Source organism: Aegilops tauschii, chromosome 1, assembly GCF_002575655.3.
Source record: "Aegilops tauschii subsp. strangulata cultivar AL8/78 chromosome 1, Aet v6.0, whole genome shotgun sequence".
NCBI classification, from domain to species: domain Eukaryota; kingdom Viridiplantae; phylum Streptophyta; class Magnoliopsida; order Poales; family Poaceae; genus Aegilops; species Aegilops tauschii.
Window position 1 is genome coordinate 496,542,021 of NC_053035.3, and position 14,127 is coordinate 496,556,147.

Sequence of the window (14,127 nt, forward strand, 5' to 3'; positions counted from 1 at the left end):
TACGTTCTTTTCTGACATCGTATGTAAAAGTTATAGCTGTTTTACATTTTCCCTATACTTTTTGCAAAACATGACCAAACTTAAGTTTTTAAATTTTCCTAACTAGTACATGTAGTAACATAACTACATCTGATTTTAATTTTTGAAGTTTTTATCATTTTCTTTTACTTTTTACAAAACTGAAAAGGCGATCCACGGGGGGGGGGGGGGGGGGGGTAGAGTTTGGAAATGGGACCTTTAGTACCGGTTCGTGCCATGAACCGGTACTAACACTGGTAGGAAAAGGGGCTTTTACCCCGGTTTATAAGGGCCTTTTGTCCCGGTTTTCGAACCGAGACTAAAGGGTCGTTACTAAAGCCCTAACCCTTTAGTCCCGGTTCTTACACGAACCAGGACAGAAGGTCCTCCACGTGGCCGCTGCTGCCAGCCCAGGCAGGGGGGCCTTTGGTCCCGGTTGGTGTCACCAACCGGGACCAATAGGCATCCACGCGTCAGCAGCTGGCAGGAGCTGAGGTTTTTGTTTTTTTAAGGGGGTGGTTTAGGGGTTTTGGGGGGTTAATTTAGGTGTTTCATATATTGTGTTAGCTAGCTAATTAATAGAGAGAAGTGTCCTCTCTTATCTCCGTGCTTGGTCGACGCTACGTACTATATACGTATGGAGAGGACTAGACACGCTAGCTAGTAATCAAATGAAGGAAACAGAAGATCGTCATGAACATATGCATACAGAGAGAAGTGATATCGACCACCTCTCCTTCTCCGAGAGATTGGTCGAACAACAAGTTCTCGTATATCTATCCGACACTACCGGCTACATATATACAATAATTATCTCTTACAATACAATCTCCTAATTAAATTGTAGGAACACAGGGTCCACATAGTATTCTCTGTTTTCAGCGATCACGTGGTCAAGGAAGAATGCCGCCAATTCCTCTTGAATTCCTCGCATACGATCTGGTGCTAGGAGTTCATCCCGCTTCCGAAACATCTAATTTGAAGAAGGGGGTCAATACATATATATATGAATAAATGAAACTCAACACAAATGATGGTAATAAAATAAAATTGTGAATATTATTGCTTACGCACTTCATATTGTTCTTCAGTGTAGCCCCGCTCACAGGTCGTGTAGCGGATGGACTCGCAAACGTAGTATCCACAGTAATTATTCCCGGGTTCCTGCCACAACCACTTTACAAGAAATAGAGGTCAATCAAACTGATAAGCAAGCATGCTAAATGGTATTGATGAAACTAGCGCTTGAATCACTAGGAGATGCGCGGAACATGCTACTATAGTACTTACTTTCGGGTGTTTAAATTGCAGCTTCTTCGGCAGTCCCGGAGCTTTTGTGGTGAATTTTCTCCAAACCCTGCCAGACAAAGAAAACAATTACTTGATATCAGGAAATGAACAAAGTTGCTGATATGGTGGATAATGATCGATTTAACTTACTTCTCGAGCATTTGAGTCATGTTCGCATAGTCCTGGGGATCTTTTCGTCTCGAGTCTAAGACGGTTACTACTCCCTGCTCAAGCTTAATCTCTAGAAGAATATAGTGGAAGTTGCGCATGCATGCATAAGTCATCAATTACATTACCATAACCTGGACTAATAAGGGAAACCGAATATGCACAAGACAGTAACACTCACTTGAAGTTGTAAGGAAAGAGTATTATATCTTTGTTTTGATTTAATACCAACGATTGTAGCAAGTTGGCCTCGGCTTCTTGGGATGTTTTTCAACCGTATATGCATCTATGAGATTTGTGTTAATGAACCCAATATCACCGATTTGTCTTTTCTTCAATTCGGCGATCTTCAATCTGCATAATATAGTGAGGATAATTATAAATACATGCAATGAAAGAGCTGACCTATATAGAGAGACTTAATGACAGAAGTAGTACTACTTACAGACAGTAGCAAGTGATCGTTGTTTTATCGAGGGCCTTTTGATTGTAAAACTGGAAGAAATCCTCAAATGGAACATTCAGCAGTTCAATTCCAACGAGGTCATGCTCCGGTTTAACTCTCAGCGTCAAAGTACTCGTCCCATCAGACTCTCTGTAGGTTTTCATGTACCAATCATGTAATCTTCGCATCATCGTTGTTAGAGATCTTTCATCTTTGACGAGAGGCTTCCCGTAATGGTATTTGTGTTCGTCCACCTCCATGATTTCATAATGTACATCGTCGGGCAGGTAATCTCCAAGATTGCTATAACCGGGCACCATCCTCGGATCATTAGCGACGATGTCTTTTGACACCTTGAGCGGGGGGCACGATTGGTTCGCTTGTTCGCCGAGCTGGGCAATTTTTTTCCCAGCTCGTCGTTCTTTTAACCTCTTATAACTGACAGTACTTCCCGACCGCTCCGCTTTGGCATATGTCTTTGCAAGAATGCGCTCATAGTTGCCTCTCGGCGGAGACTTTGGTGGTTTTGTCAGGGCAGCCAGAGTGCGCTTTGCTTTCACCGGATCTACCTTCTCCTCCGGAGGTGATGTTTCTTTGCTTTCACCCCTTCAAAGAAGTTTGTCACTTCGGCTCGCACGATCTCCCTGGTTTCCTCCTCGGTCCTCTCGTATGGTAACTTCTCTGGAGTCTTCAGAGAAGGACCGAATCTGTATTGCCTCCCGCCTCTGGCAACTGTACTGCTAGACGCCGGCAGAGCAGACAGAGCGGCTGCGGCTGTCTTCTTTCCTTGCTTACGAGGTGGAGGAGAAGGACTACGACGCGCCGGAGCAGCCGCAGCGGTGGCGGGTCTCTTCCGCCCTTGCTGACGAGGCGGAGAAGGAGAAGGATGGCTGCTCTGGCGCGCCGGCGCAGGCGGAGAAGGAGGCGGAGTGCCTCCACGCGCCGGAGAAGGAGGCGGAGTGCCTCCACGCGCCGGAGAAGGAGGCTGAGTGCCCTGATCACTCGCCGGAGGAGGAGGCGGAGTGCCCTTACTCGCCGGAGCCGTCCAGTTCGGAAGCTTGATGAGCTCCTTCCGCCATAGGCATGGAGTCTTCATAGCAGAACCCAGCCGAGTCTCCCCTTCACCGGTAGGGTGGTCAAGCTGGAGCTCCTCAAATCCCTCCGTTATTTCATCCACCATCACCCTAGCATATCCTTCTGGAATCGGCCGGCAGTGGTAGGTTGCGCCGGGTTCAGGAGGTAAAACAGAGCCAACAGCCGCCTTGACTTTGAAGTTCTGCCATTCCGCTATAAGGTGGCAATGTTGAGACTACGTGATAGCATCCACGGGGTAGCTAGCAGGAGTCGCATGCTCCAGCTGAAGCAGCTCGGTGGAAGCCACGCTGCTTCTCCGCTGAGATGGCGGTGTAGCTTCGGGGGCAGTTTCGGCATGTCGATTGCCGTCTCGTTCCTCTAGCGCTTGAACCCTTTCGTGCAGCTTCAGAATTTGGATCTGCTCCACTTTTTTCCTCCTTTCTTGGCTTTTGTAACCGCCCGCGTCCGGAAAACCAGCCTTCCACGGAACGGAGCCTGGCGTGCCTCGTGTCTGTCCAGGGTGCTCAGGATTCCCGAGGGCCATTGTGAGCTCGTCGTTCTCTCTGTCTGGAACGAACGTCCCTTCCTGCGCTGCATCGATATAGTACTTAAGCTTCTTGACGGGTATTTCAAGTTGCTCGTCCGTCCAACGGCACTTCCCTGATACAGGGTCCAAGGTTCCGCCAGCCCCGAAGAACCAAGTCTGGCAACGGTCTGGCCAGTTCATTGTCTCTGGTTCGATCCCTTTATCAAGCAGATCCCTCTCAGCCTTGGCCCACTTAGGTCGGGCTTTGAGGTAGCCACCTGACCCCGTGCGATGGTGAAGCTTCTTCTTCGCAGCATTCTTCTTGTTTCTCGCTGACATCTTCTTACTCTTTTCCGTTGTCTTGTGGGCCACAAATGCGAGCCAGTGGTCTCTGATCTTCTCATACCGGCCGATGAATTCTGGTGTCTCTTCTTTGTCGACAAACGTTTTCAGCTCATTCTTCCACCTCCTGAATAGGTCTACCATCTTCTTAAGAGCATGAGACTTGATTAATTGCTCTTTAACTGGCTTCTCCGGATCCTCCTCTGGTGGTAGGGTGAAATTTGCCTTCAGCTCAGTCCAAAGATCATCTTTCTGCATATCATTGACATAAGACACCTCAGGGTCTTCCTTCTTAGGCTTATACCATTGATGGATGCTGATCGGGATCTTGTCCCTAACTAGAACCCCGCACTGAGCAGCAAATGCATCCTTTGTCCGGAGGGGTTCAATCGGTTGGCCGTCGCGCGCGATTGCTGTGATCTCAAACCTTTCATCCGAGCGCAACTTTCTCTTCGGGCCTCGTCTCTTTACCGAAGTTGTGCTCGATCCGGAGGGCTAGAAAAAAGAAGAAAGACGAGTGTTAATTAATATGTGTACATACCAAAACAATGAATGCATCAATTAGCTAGTCAGCACAGGCTTAACTAATATATTTACCTGGCCGGACTCTGTTCAGTCACCGGAGCCGTCACCACGGGCTCCTTCTTGCACCAGCATTGGGTCACCGGAGCCATCATAATCATGTCTTTCCTCCTCCACTCTTCGATCACCGTAGCCTGCTTCTTCACCCTGTTCTTCCAGACCATCATTGTCGTTAAGATACGACAAGATATCACCTCCGGCTAAGATTATGTCCCCCAACACCTCTTCTGCTTGCTCGTCTCGTCCGTGCTCCATTGTTTCTGCAAATATTACAACATGACAATTATTACACAAACATGACAGCAGGTGGATATATTAGTGCAAACGTAGACCAAGCTTATTCCGGGTTTGGGGTGGCCTCGGCAACGCTTCAAGGGTAGGGGCGCGGCGGGAGGGGGTAGGAGACCGACATCGTTTTTTCTAGGGTTTGGGTGTCCTCGAGAGTTTTGGTCGAGCGAGAGGGCCGGGGGGTGCTCCCGTGGTATAAGTTATCACGGTCGAGAGGGGGTATAAATATTGACCGTCCATCATGTCGAAGTTATCTGGGAGGGAGTTATATACATCGACAACGACGACATACATACATGGGAAAATAATGTTGTCGGGGAGGGGGTATATCGACTCCCCCCCCCACGTGTTGAAGTTATTGAGAGGCGGTTATATCGACAACGACGACATACGTACATGGGAAAATAATATTATCGGGGAGGGGGTATATCGACCCCCCCTCATGTTGAAGTTATCGGGAGAGGGGTAGTATATCGACGACGACAGACCCGATAAAACATAAGAAAACGAAGAAGAAATAAAAAGAGGAGAAGAAGAAAAGGAATAGAGGAGAAGATCGAAGAAAAAAAGAAGAAGAAAAAAGAGGAGAAGAAGAAAGGAATAGAGGAGAGAAGAAGAAAAAATAGAATTTCTATTTTTTCTTCTTCTCTTCTATTCCTTTCTTCTTCTCCTCTTATTTTTCTTCTTTTTTCCTCTTCTTATTTATTTCTCCTCTTCTTCCTCTCCTCTTCTTCTCCTTTCTTCCTCTTCTTATTTTCCTTTTTCCTCTCCTTCTTTTTCTTCTTCTTCCTTTCCTAGCTAGATATATATAACTTTTCTAAAAATGTAACTTTTGCATATATAAAACTCTTCCATGGATCATCATTTCTCATATATATCCATCTATAGCCACATACATATATAAATGGAAAAAATGCTATGAACAAAAATACATATATACTTGGTAAATATTCTATCAACATCGTTTCTCATATATATCAATGCATACATCCATGGATCATCATTGCTCATATATCCATAGTCATATATAAAAACTTTCTGTATATGAACAAAAAAACATTTTTTGACATATTTAGCACATTCTAAATTTTCCTAACTCTTTTACAAGCACAAAAATTACTCCAACTTCATGACAGTACCCACACTCCATTTCACCAAAAACCTTCTGATCCATAGTTCAAAATTTTCAAATTCCATTCAAATGAAATTTGAACCAGATTCAAATTCCTTGCTGAAAACCTATTCTAAACCAATCCAAAAATTCTGAAATTTTGCCATCACCTTTGTCTTGCATCAGTACCTCACCACAAAAAATATCATAAATTCTAAAAATGCCCAAAGCCATCTAGCATTTGATCAAACACCCTCTATATGCACTATTCATATCTGTAAAAAAATTCAGAAATTTCAGAAAATTGGACGGCGTCTTGCTGCTGCTCCACTCCTTCTCCTCTCCTCTCCTTCTCCTCTCCTTCTGCTCTTCAATGCGTCGGGGCCGGCGGCGACCATGGAGCAGGGGCGGCAGAGAGCAAGGGGCACTCGGGCGCAAGAGCGGCGCTCGATCGGGACCATGGGAAAGGGGGGGCTCACTTCGAGGGGGGCGGCGATGGCAGGAGTCCGGCGACGAGGACAGCGGGCTCGGGGCGGCACGCGGTGACGGGGACGGCGGTCTCGGGACGGCAGGCGGCGACAGGGACGTGGAGGGGTGGGCTCGGGGAGGCACGCGGCGACGGGGACGACGAGGACAGCGGGCTGAGGGATGCCGGCGACGAGGACGGCGCGGGCTCGGGGAGGCGACGGCGTTGGCGGCGGCGTAGACGGCAACGAGGAGCGCGCGAGCGATTTGGGCAGCCTGGCGGCGGGGGCAACTGGCGAGGGAGGCGACGGAGATGTGAAATTTTCACAAGTCCTGGTTATATAGCAAGGGCATTGGTCCCGGTTCGTGGCACCAACCGGGACCAATGCCACCCTTTAGTCCCGGTTGGTGCCACCAACCGGGACCAAAGGTCCCTTTTCAGCAGCGCAAAGGGCGGGAAGCGGCGGCCTTTGGTCCCGGTTGGTGGCACCAACCGGGACTAAAGGCGGGGCATTGGTCCCGGTTGGTGCCACGAACCGGTACCAATGCCCCCTTTAGTCCCGGTTGGTGCCACCAACCGGGACCAAAGGCCTTGCGCTGCCCGCGGCCAAAAGTTTAGTCCTACCTCGCTAGTTGAGAGGGGCTCGGAGTGGTTTATAAGCCCCACTGCGGCTGCCCTCTCGAGCTCCTCTCAAATACAGGCTTACGGGCCTAATGTCACACTATGCTGTCTGTGGGCCTATTGGGCCTTCTGCGGGCCTGAATCCTGGCCCAGGTTGGGTTTCTAGTCGTATTCAGGCCGTGGTGGCCCAATAGGTGGCAGTTTTTTTAATTTTTTTTCCAGTTTTTTGGTTCTGTTTTTTGCATTATTTATTTTCTTTTGTTTTTTGCTTTATTTTTTAATTCTTTGTGCTTTTAGGTCAGAAAATTTATAAACTTTCTGTTAGTGCCATTACTTTTCAAATTTAAATAGTTAAATTTGAATTGAATCACAAGTTTGTGATTAACTTTACTATAAAAATAGTTTTTTTTAGTTTTTTTGTTTTGTTTTTTGCATTATTTATTTTCTTTTGTTTTTTGCTTTATTTTTCAATTCTTTTTTGCTTTTAGGTCAGCAAAATTATAAACTTTCTGTTAGTGCCATTAGTTTTAGAAAAAATATAAACTTTCTATTAGTGCCATTAGTTTTCAAATTTGAATTGTTAAAATTTGAATTCTTTGAAATTTGTGTGAATCACAAGTTTGTGATTAACTTTAGTATAAAAATAGTTTTTTTCAGTTTTTTGTTTGTTTTTTGCATTATTTATTTTCTTTTGTTTTTTGCTTTATTTTTTAATTCTTTTTGCTTTTAGGTCAGCAAAATTATAAACTGTCTGTTAGTGCCATTAGTTTTAGAAAAAATATAAACTTTCTATTAGTGCCATCAGTTCTTTATGAAAATTCTTTTTGCTGTATTTAGTTTTTTTGTTTTCTTTTTTGCTATATTTATTTTGTTTTGTTTCTACTTACAACAAAAACTTATTTATTTTATTTTATTTTGTTTCTAATTACTTATTTATTTTAATTTATGATAATTCTTTTTGCTATTAAAGTTTCTATCAAAAAAGTTCTTTATGAAAATTCTTTTTGCTTTTAATGATTTTGAACAGAAAATACTTCGATAATTTTAGTTGCATCAATTTTATATGATTTAGTTTCAATAATAATAGAGGTTTCTTATAATGTTTTGAACAGAAAATACTTTGTTAATTTTAGTTTGATAAATTTTATTAAAGTTTATTTTATTTTGTCGGAACACAAGAAGTCCAGAGTTGTAATAAGTTATTAAAAATAAAAAAGAGGCGCAATGCTCGTTGATTTGCTTCAAGCCTTTCGGAATAGTGTAGACTGCACTGCACATAGCTCGATGCAGTCTACCTTATTCCTCAAGGCTTGAAGCTAAGCAACGTGAGCATTGCGTCTCTTCTTCATCGTCTCTGCACTCAGGGCTTATAAAACCGCTCCTAGTGCCTCTCAGCTAGCGAGGTGGGACTAAAAAACTGCTTAGTAAGAAACTCTAGTACCGGTTCGTGCCACGAACAGGTACTAAAGGTGCTCGTGGGGCCACGGCCTCATTAGTACCGGTTCGTGGCACCAACAGGGACCAAAGGGTGGAATTGGTCCCGGTTCGTGCCACCAACCGGGACCAATGGCCTTGCATAGCGGCGTGGTGGTGAGTTTAGTCCCACCTCGCTAGCTAAGAGAGAGCCGCACCTGTTTATAAGGTGCGGTGCGCCTGAGCTGTCGAGCTCCTCTCTAAAGCAGGCTTACGGGCCTAACCTCTCTGTACATGCCTGTGGGCCTACTGGGCCTTCTGCGGGCCTGAATCCTGGCCCATGGATGGGTTTCTAATCGTATTCAGGCCGTGGTGGCCCAGTAGGTGGCATAATTTTTAATATTTGGCCTGTTATTTTTCATGCATTTACTAATTATTTTGAGCTATAAGACCCTAAAATTGAAAAGCATTTCAAATGAACTCTGAAAAGGTTGAAAGTTGGCATGGTATCATCATTTCATCCACATAGCATGTGCAAGAAAGTTGAGAGGGTTACGGCAAAAACTAGATGCACTTCTTGTACAAAACGAACAATGGTATCATACTCGTCTATTACAAAGTTGGCATGGTATCATCATAATAGTTGCGGGAGAAAGTCTTCACTTTTTCTTCGCTTGTGTCATTTGCTTATTGCGCAGTAACAATGGATAATCTTCATCGTTTATCAGGATGCTTGGGTCAGCCTTGACTTTGAAGGGAGGAATTTCATGAAACTTTTCATAATCTTCAGACATGTCTGTCTTGCCCTCCACTCCCACAATGTCCCTTTTTCCTGAAAGAACTATGTGGCGCTTTGGCTCATCGTATGATGTATTCGCTTCCTTATCTTTTCTTTTCCTCGATCTGGTAGACATGTCCTTCACATAGATAACCTGTGCCACATCATTGGCTAGGACGAACCGTTCGTCAGTGTACCCAAGATTGTTCAGATCCACTGTTGTCATTCCGTACTGTGGGTCTACCTGTACCCCGCCTCCTAACAGATTGACCCATTTGCACTTAAACAAAGGGACCTTAAAATCATGTCCGTAGTCAAGTTCCCAATGTCCATTATGTAACCATAATATGTGTCCTTTCCCCTCTCGGTTGCTGCATCAAAGCGGACACCGCTGTTTTGGTTGGTGCTCTTTTGATCTTGGGCAATCGTGTAAAATGTATTCCCATTTATCTCGTATCCTTTGTAAGTCAATACAGTCGAAGATGGTCCCCTGGACAACGAGTACAACTCATCACAAACAGTGGTGTCACCTCTGAGACGTGTTTCCAACCAACTGCTGAAAGTCCAGATGTGTTCACATGTAATCCAGTCGTCACACTGCTCCGGGTGTTTGGAGCGCAGACTGTTCTTGTGTTCATCGACATACGGGGTCACCAAGGTAGAGTTATGTAGAACTGTGTAGTGTGCTTGAGACCAAGAATATCCGTCCCTGCATATTATTGAGTCCCCCCTCCAAGCGTGCCTTTTCCAGTCAGTCTCCCCTCATACCGCGATTTAGGGAGACCTATCTTCTTAAGGCCAGGAATGAAGTCAACACAAAACCCAATGACATCCTCTGTTTGATGGCCCATGGAGATGCTTCCTTCTGGCCTAGCGCGGTTACGGACATATTTCTTTAGGACTCCCATGAACCTCTCAAAGGGGAACATATTGTGTAGAAATACGGGGCCCAGAATGACAATCTCGTCGACTAGATGAACTAGGACGTCCGTCATGATATTGAAGAAGGATGGTGGGAACACCAGCTCGAAACTGACAAGACATTGCGCCACATCACTCCTTAGCCTTGGTATGATTTCTGGATCGATCACCTTCTGAGAGATTGCATTGAGGAATGCACATAGCTTCACAATGGCTAATCGGACATTTTCCGGTAGAAGCCCCCTCAATGCAACCGGAAGCAGTTGCGTCATAATCACGTGGCAGTCATGAGACTTTAGGTTCTGGAACTTTTTCTCTGGCATATTTATTATTCCCTTTATATTCGACGAGAAGCCAGTCGGGACCTTCATACTGAGCAGGCATTCAAAGAAGATTTCTTTCTCTTCTTTCGTAAGAGCGTAGCTGGCAGGACCTTCATACTGCTTCGGAGGCATGTCGTCTTTTTCATGCAAACGTTGCAGGTCCTCCCGTGCCTCAGGTGTATCTTTTGTCTTCCCATACACGCCCAAGAAGCCTAGCAGGTTCACGCAAAGGTTCTTCGTCACGTGCATCACGTCGATTGAAGAGCGGACCTCTAGCTCTTTCCAGTAGGGTAGGTCCCAAAATATAGATTTCTTCTTCCACATGGGTGCGTGTCCCTCAGCGTCATTCGGAACAGCTAGTCCGCCGGGACCCTTTCCAAAGATTACGTGTAAATCATTGACCATAGCAAGTACGTGATCACCGGTACACATGGCGGGCTTCTTCCGGTGATCTGCCTCGCCTTTGAAATGCTTGCCTTTCTTTCGACATTGATGGTTGGTCGGAAGAAATCGACGATGGCCCAGGTACACGTTCTTCCTGCTTTTGTCCAGGTATATACTTTCAGTGTCATCTAAACAGTGCGTGCATGCGTGGTATCCCTTGTTTGTCTGTCCTGAAAGGTTACTGAGAGCGGGCCAATCGTTGATGGTTACAAACAGCAACGCGTGCAGGTTAAATTCCTCCTGTTTGTGCTCATCCCACATACGTACACCGTTTCCATTCCACAGTTGTAAAAGTTCTTCAACTAATGGCCTTAGGTACACATCAATGTCGTTGTCGGGTTGCTTAGGGCCTTGGATGAGAACTGGCATCATAATGAACTTCCGCTTCATGCACATCCAAGGAGGAAGGTTATACATACATAGAGTCACGGGCCAGGTGTTGTGATTGCTGCTCTGCTCCCCGAAAGGATTAATGCCATCCGCGCTTAAACCAAACCATATGTTCCTTGGGTCAGCTGCAAACTCAGCCCAGTACTTTCTCTCGATTTTTCTCCACTGCGACCCGTCAGCGGGTGCTCTCAACTTCCCGTCTTTCTTACGGTCCTCACTGTGCCATCGCATCAACTTGGCATGCTCTTCGTTTCTGAACAGACGTTTCAACCGTGGTATTATAGGAGCATACCACATCACCTTCGCAGGAACCCTCTTCCTGGGGGGCTCGCCGTCAACATCACCAGGGTCGTCTCGTCTGATCTTATACCGTAATACACCGCATACCGGGCATGCGTTCAGATCCTTGTACGCACCGCGGTAGAGGATGCAGTCATTAGGGCATGCATGTATCTTCTGCACCTCCAATCCTAGAGGGCATACGACCTTCTTTGCTGCGTATGTACTGTCGGGCAATTCGTTATCCTTTGGAAGCTTCTTCTTCAATATTTTCAATAGCTTTTCAAATCCTTTGTCAGGCACAGCATTCTCTGCCTTCCACTGCAGCAATTCCAGTACGGTACCGAGCTTTGTGTTGCCATCTTCGCAATTGGGGTACAACCCTTTTTTGTGATCCTCTAACATGCGATCGAACTTCAGCTTCTCCTTTTGACTTTCGCATTGCGTCCTTGCATCGACTATGACCCGGCGGAGATCATCATCATCGGGCACTGGTTCCTCTTGATCTTCAGCAGCTTCCCCCCTTGCAGCATCATTGGGCACATCGTCTGGTTCCTCTTGATCTTCAGAAGCTTCCCCCGTTGCAGCATCACCGTATTCAGGGGGCACATAGTTGTCATCGTCCTCTTCTTCTTCGCCGTCTTCCATCATAACCCCTATTTCTCCGTGCCTCGTCCAAACATTATAGTGTGGCATGAAACCCTTGTAAAGCAGGTGGGTGTGAACGATTTTCCGATCAGAGTAAGACTTCGTATTCCCACATATATGGCATGGACAACACATAAAACCATTCTGCTTGTTTGCCTCAGCCACTTCGAGAAAATCATGCACGCCCTTAATGTACTCGGAGGTGTGTCTGTCACCGTACATCCATTGCCGGTTCATCTGCGTGCATTATATATAATTAAGTGTGTCAAAAACCATTACAGAACATCATGAATAGATAATTAAGTGACCAAATTAATAGAAGTTCATCATCACATTAGAACCAAAGTACATACATAGTTCTCATCTAACAACATATATATAGCTCTCCAGAGCATCTAATTAATTAAACCATACATTGAAACTATGTAAAACATTTCAATGTGAAAACAAATGCGATCATAATCGCGACCAAGGTAACAATTGATCCAACGGCATAATGATACCAAGCCTCGGTATGAATGGCATATTTTTTAATCTTTCTAATCTTCAAGCGCATTGCATCCATCTTGATCTTGTGATCATCGACGACATCCGCAACATGCAACTCCAATATCATCTTCTCCTCCTCAATTTTTTTATTTTTTCCCTCAAGTAATTGTTTTCTTCTTCAACTAAATTTAACCTCTCGACAATAGGGTCGGTTAGAATTTCCGGTTCAACCACCTCCTAGATAAATAAAATCTATGTCACGTTGGTCGGTATATTTGTCATAAACAATAAATGAACCAAATAGTTATAAAAAGATAATATATACCACATCCGAATCATAGACAGGACGAGGGCCGACGGGGGCGGATACCAAAACCATCGCACTATGTAATAAGAAGGAATAATAAAAGTAACAAAATTAGACAAGTAACTATCTAAAGTAAGAATTTTTTCCTTTCAGAAAGAAGATAAGAACAAGAGGCTCACCACGGTGGTGCTGATGACGAGATCGGCGCGGGCGATCGACGGCGGTGAAGACGGGGACGGGACGTGACGGACCGCTAAACCTAGACAAATCTCGGGGAAAATGGAGCTCGGAGGTCGAGTTTCAAGAGGAGAAAGATTAACTAGTGTGGCTCAGACATTTCATCGAACACCTCATGTGCATAGGAGGTGAGCTAGAGCACCCAAATGCCCTCCCCTCGCCGGCCAGAAAAAACAGAGCACTGTGGAGTGCTCTGCTGTGGCGATGGGGTATATATAGGGAACTCATTGGTCCCGGTTCGTGGCACCAACCGGGTCTAAAGGCCTTTGGTCCTGGTTGGTGCCACGAACCGGGACCAATGCCCCCTTTAGTCCCGGTTGGTGGCACCAACCGGGACCAAAGGCCTTGTGGCCCAATAGGTGGCATAAATTTTTTCCTCTGTTTTTTTATCTCTTTTGCTTTATTTGTTTTGTTTTGTTTCTACTTACCACAAAAAACTTATTTATTTTATTTCTAATTACTTATGTATTTTACTTTAATTATTTTATTTTTATTTATTTTACTGCTGCTATTTTTACTTAATTTATTAAGGTTTATTAATTGTAGTTACTATAGTTTATTTTATTTTATTTTATTAAGGTTTATTTAGTTTTATTTATTTTATTAAGGTTTATTTATTTGATAAATATAAAAAAATGAACAGATGCGCTTATAGAGAAAATTAAACCTAAATTCATAGTAAATTTCAAATTTACTATGAATTTAGGTGAAATTCCCTGTATAAGGGCATCTATTTTCACTTTAAGAGAAGCTCAACAAGGCATAGAGGGACGGGCTTATAAACTGGTGTGAGCGCCCTTCGGTTGGCGAGGTGGGACTAAACACTGGCCGCAACTAGGACCAGCCCTTTAGTCCCGGTTTGTGGTATGAACCGGGACTAAAGGGTGGTGGGCCAGGAGCGTGGCCCATTGGTCCCGGTTTGTCCCACCAACCGGGACCAAAGGGTCCGGACGAACCGGGACCAATG